Here is a 6,000-nt window from a genome sequence, read left to right as displayed (position 1 = left end):
TTCTTTCTTTCTTTCTTTCTTTCTTTCTTTCTTTCTTTCTTTCTTTCCTCATCCTTCCCTTTCTCCTTTTTTCTTCCCTTCCTTCCTTTCTTTTATAAAAGGGAGGATAAAGAGCTTAATGGAGACAGGCAGCAAAACAAAGCTGGTTTTCTCAGAGGTGATTTATGCACTTGGCTGGTGTGCAGGACCTGTTTAAGAGCAACACCCTAGAAGCAGCCTGTCTGGGTTTGGATCAGGCTGTGCTACAGACTCGGACAGGTTATGTTTACTCTCTGAATCTGTTTCCTCGCCTATAGAATGGGGACGATAATAGATTCAATTTCAGAGGGTCATTATAAAAATTAAAGGGGTAGTGTGTGTGTGTAGTACATATACAGTAAATGCTCAAAATAGAGCAGTTATTGTGAATTTGTTAGAGGAATGGAAAGTGAAATTTCAGGTTCTAGGTAAATTAATTTTGCTATTTATTCCACTAATGTTTCCTGAGATTCTCTGAAAGGCAAGCAATGGAGTTTAGGGAAATAAAATATTTCCTTATATGTCATAATAGAAAGAATTGACCATTATTCCTGTTAAAAACTCAATTGGATAGGGGCGCCTGGATGGTGCATGGGGTTAGTCATCTGACTCTTGGTTTCAGTGCAGGTCGTGATCTCAGGGTCGTGGGATTGAGCCCTGTGTGGGACTCTGCTCAGTGCTTGAGATTCTCTCTCCCTCTCTCTCTCTGCCCCTCTTCCCCCACTCTCTCTCACTATCACTCTCTCTCTCTCTAAAATAAATAAGTAAATAAATCTTTAAAAAAACTCAATTGGATAATACTATAAATTATGACTATATCTTCTTTTTTTTCTTTTAATTTTTTTATTGTTATGTTAATCCCCATACATTACATCATTAGTTTTAGATGTAGTGTTCCATGATTCATTGTTTGTGCATAACACCCAGTGCTCCATGCAGTACGTGCCCTCTTTAATACCCATCACCAGGCTAACCCATCCTCCCACCCCCCTCCCCTCTAGAACCCTCAGTTTGTTTTTCAGAGTCCATCGTCTCTCATGGTTCGTCTCCCCCTCCGATTTCCCCCCCTTCATTCTTCCCCTCCTGCTATCTTCTTCTTTTTTTTTTTTTCTTAACATATATTGCATTATTTGTTTCAGAGGTACAGATCTGGGATTCAACAGTATGACTATATCTTCTTAAAGCAACTTGTATTAATTGTATCCAGGCATTTAAGGAATCCTTTTTGATATTATAATAAAATTGCATCTGTAACTGATGACTCAAGTAGATATTGAACAATAGTTGGATTTAATCACACTCCATCACTTGAAAATGTATATTAAGCATCCACTATACACCCCAGCACTATGTTAAGATGATTTGGGAGACACAGAAAAAATATGTGATGGGGTCTGCTCTCAAAGACACTGCAAATTTGGGATTGACAACGATTTCGGACTGAACTGATTGGGAGTTACACGGACCTACCAATCTGGACCTATTATAGTAACAAGAGTCTGTCATTCTTCCTACAGAAATAGAATGCCCTTTGTATTTTCAACATGCTTTGCCCACATTAACCACTTAATTCCCTATATGTATGGGGAAATAAGTGGTTATTTATCCCTATTAAATAAGGATGGACAAATCTGAGTTTGAAACAAATAAATGACTTTCCCACAGTCCTGTCTGGTGAGACTAAGCCAGGATTAGAGGCTGTATTCTCCTCAGTTTTACTTAGGTGTTATTAGCTCTCCACACGTCAGAGCTTTGCTGGACGGACATGTAAAAAGTGATGCAGTTGGAAAGAACACTGAACTCAGAATCAGAAATCACTGTTGTCTAGGGTTTGGGGGGCAACTGGGTTGATTCTCATCACTCCTGAGGATGAATTTGAGAGTTAAATGGAATGTAGACGTAAAAAACACCTGGAATGAACTAACTGCTCGATAAACATCACTCATCTCTTAATGCTACCTTACTCTCTCTAGAATTAAAACACTAGTACTTTTAAAATCACATTCTGTTCTAATTTATATCCAGCTAGTAAGAGACTTTTCTTAGACTACATGTGTGTGTGCATGTGTGTATGTGTCTTATTTTTTTTTTAACAGGGCTTTTCTTTGGACTTGTAAGGAAACACTGTCTATGAGCATCCTGGAACTGAAGGGATGAGGGATTTTTGTTTTGTTCCTGGGATTAAATTGAAGAATTGATCCTTCTACTAGTGTAATTCTTGCAGATCTGATCTTCAAGACAGTTAGCAACACACACAATAAGGAACGAAGTAGTTACAAGAAGAGAAAATAAAATAGGATAGTAACCTAAATTTAGGGTTGGGCAGGAGATGAGGAGAGCCTCCCAGTAATAGAGCCGGATGGCAAATGAGAGCGAGGGCTTTGGCTGGGGGAGGGTATTACCACCCAGAAGTGGGAGCGAGTGAGTGGCAGGCCCAGAGGAAGATCAGCAGCAAGTCAAGAAGAGAGGATCTGGATACACATAGCCCACCACAAGATGGGATTGTAAATATATGTGTTAACTACAAAGCAGTTTAGAGTAGAGACAAAGAAAGGAAGAGGTAAGGATGACCTCATAAATCTGCAATAGGATCAAGTCAGAAAGTCAAAAAACAAGGGACAAAGACATTTATTTTGCAATGAAACCATTAATTGTAAATTCATACATACACATATAAATTTTAACAGAAATGGTGTCGTTTGAAAGAATTTATACCTCTCTCCTTAACTGCAGAGTCAATTTTTTTTACTCTTTTCCAAGTAAAATTCTGTTGGGGCTCTAATAACAATTATTGAAGTTAAAAGATATTTAAGTACTCTAATTGAAAGTCATTTATTTACCCAAAGGCCAAGTACAACACTGGTAGGCAGAATATTTGATTCCCCTCCCAGCCCTACCAATGTCTTCTGCTTCATAATAATGCAGATAAAGCCATGTGTCTTGCAGCAAAACGGTGCTTCTGTTTCCACGGTAACATGACTCTGGGCTGCATTTCCTTAGTGGTGAAGGACAACTGCTTGGTCTAATGGATGTGGGTTTGAACGGATGATTAGGAGTGGGGGAAGGACTGAGCCAAGACCGGTGAAGGTAATTTCACTTCTGGCTGCCTGTCACAAAAGCGCCAGAACAGTATAAAATAAATATAACTACCGTGTGCTTTTTAAAAAAATTCCACAACCCAAGAATTTCCATACTGGCTTTCCCCTGTTACGGAACCTGGACTGGATCACCTGATGGAAGAACCAAGTGGCACCCAGAGATCTTGGAGAATAGGAGGTTTACTTAACGCCGGCGGGCTCAGAGGAGAGTGGTCTCCAAAGGTCTGAACCCCGAGCACAAACAAAGGGGGCAATTTATACACTTCTACTTCCGCATACTGGGCACTTCTGGTGCTTGCGAGAAGCTGGGCAGGGAGGAGAACCCAGAAGAGCCCCAGGGCAAGGACTGGGACTCGCTCGCTGGCTCGGTCGGCCATCTTAGGACACAGATTTTCCTTATCATTCTCCCCCTTTGAAGCCCCTTTAAACACCTAGTTTAGAGGGCATCATCTCCATCTTCTAAGGGGCGATAGTGAGTAAGGAGTAACTGGAGCCTAATTTTAGCAATTTGAGTAGTAATAAACCTAGTAAGGGCATTAAGAATACAAGAACCAAATGCCACTATGAGGAGAAGCAATAGGAGGTGGCCGACGAGGGGGGCGAACCAAGGGAACCACTGTGAGAGGGTATCCCACCAAGTTGTCTGCTGGAGTGTTTCCCACCCGGTGACATATTTCTTCCTGTAATTGGGTCAGAGTTTCTCGGACCACCCCCGACTCATTAGCATAGAAACAACACTCCTCCTGTAGGAAGAGGCAGAGCCCCCCTTGCGCGGCCGTGAGAAAGTTGAGCCCGCACCTGTTTTGGAGGACCACTGAGGCCAGTGAATCGAGTTGGCGCTGCAGGGCCAGGACCGACTGAGTGAGGGCAGAAAAATCCGCCATGAGTTGTTGAGTTAACCCCTGGTACTGAACCTGAGACCTCCCAACGCCAGTGGTGCCGAGGGCAACACCTAATGCGGCCAGCAGGCTCACCACAAGAGGGATGGCTGCGGGGGAGTGTCGAGGGCGGCTAGGAGGTTTCCATATGAGTGGGGCATCGTTCCCGGGGAGGACTGAAAGATCAGGTAAGAGACTGACAAGCGTGCATGATTGATCCTGCGGGGTGATGCAGATGTATACAACTATACAGTGATTGTTAGGGCAAGAGGGTGGGGTGGCCTTGCGTGACAAGGAAATCCTGATGTCACTGCGCTGTTTGAGGCGCCACCTGGTGGACCATTGTTCCATTCCCGGCCAAGTTGCCACCCATGACTCATCCCCAGGCTTGCGAGCAGAACTGAGGGCAGGTGTTTGGCTGTTGAGGCGTAGGGCCCCCACGGATGTAGATATCTACCAGCCGGTAACCAGAGTGAGGGCCATGGTAGGAACACCATCTATGAGGTTCCCAGGAGGTATCAAGAAGCTGGCATCCATCAAAATGGATGTTAACCTTCGGTGTGTGTCCATCCCAGATGGAAGAAGTCAGTGGGGGCATTGGTGCAGGATTGAGGGGGATAAGCTGGAAAGTCCATTTGCCAATAATGGTGATAATGAGAGTTTGCCCCCCTTGCCTGGCCGGGCAAGCTAGAGGCAGTGTGGAGGAACAGCACACCAGGTAGCAGAAGACTAGGACTGACTAGGGCTAGGAAAACCATGGTGAAATGCATTCAGGAGTAGAAGCAGAGGGCCAGTAAAAGTGGGATCTATGACCTTAGGTAGAGGGAGCCATCATGGCTAACCCATCAGCAGATGAAACTTGTGGACAAGTAAGTGCAGTAATACACCCTAGGGACACCTAGCAAGCAATGACAATAGCAAGTCTCTGGGGGAAAGTCCAGTCAGGAGGGGCAACAGTGTAGAGTCCGACTCCCAAGATGAGAGAAATCATGCCGATGAGAGCCGGGGACCATGGTGAGCAGGTGTCCAGCAGTCTGTGGGGTCTCGTCGAAGGTGAAGCTGGAGTGGGTTCATGAAGTCTGGCTGGACTCTCCACTGGTGCGGCTCCTCGTCCGAATGATGAGCTTTCTTCACTCTGGAGTGATGGACCCATGGGGTGACACCTGAGACTCTAGATCTTTGAAGGGGGTTGCTCCCATCCTTTGGACACCTGGCAGGGGCCATGGTGCAGACCGAGCATTATTTTTAGCACATGTTATGCACCGTTCACTAGTTGCTCAGCAGAGTGCAGGCAGCTGACTGATGTAGTAGTGCTTCTTGAGAAGGGCCTCTAATGCAGTTTTCCCAGATGAGTGAGTTGGTGGTATTCCTTGACTAGATGCCCTCCAGTTGCTGTTGGAACAAAGAGGTGCCCATCTGGCATCATCCACCATCCCTTTTCAGTCAGGGTGGCTCCCTCAGCCATGGCCCATTCCTTTTCCTTTTCAGTGTAACTGGGCAGAGGGACTTCTTCTGGGGGTATGAGGGCCATGGTGAGGGAAGGGGCTCTGTCCACATCCTCACTGGCTGTGGTCTTGGCTGCCTCATCTGCCAGATGATTTTCCCGTGCTATGGGGTCATCTCCTTTCTGGTGTCCCTTACAGTGCAGGATTGCTACTTCCTTTGGAAGCCAGACAGCTTCGAGGAGTCTCAGTGTCTCCTCCTTGTTTTTGATAGCTTTTCCTGCTGTGGTTAGGAGGCCCCTTTCCTTGTAGATGGCTCCATGTATGTGTACAGTAGCAAAGGCATACCGAGAGTCAGTATAGATGTTGACTCGCTTGCCTTCACCAAGGGTGAGGGCTCGGACTAAGACATATAATTCAGCCCGTTTAGCTGACCATCCAGCTGGTAATGCCTTAGCTTCTAAGACTTCAGTGGTTGTGGTTACTGCATAACCCACTTTCTGGACACCCTCCTGTAGGTAACTGCTGCCTTCGCTGAACAGCGTGAGCTCTGGATTCTTTATG

General features: G+C 45.3%; 1 protein-coding gene across 1 annotated transcript in view; it reads right to left on the bottom strand.

Annotated features, from left to right (window-relative positions):
* ARHGEF38 (Rho guanine nucleotide exchange factor 38) overlaps window positions 1-6,000 on the bottom strand; it is a 125,322-nt gene that overhangs the window by 45,922 nt on the left and 73,400 nt on the right. The window lies entirely within an intron of this gene.

The sequence above is a fragment of the Phoca vitulina genome, unplaced genomic scaffold, assembly GCF_004348235.1.
Source record: "Phoca vitulina isolate PV1807 unplaced genomic scaffold, GSC_HSeal_1.0 scaffold3, whole genome shotgun sequence".
NCBI lineage: Eukaryota > Metazoa > Chordata > Mammalia > Carnivora > Phocidae > Phoca > Phoca vitulina.
Note: the sequence above shows the minus strand (reverse complement) of the source record. Positions and strands in the feature narration are given on the sequence as shown.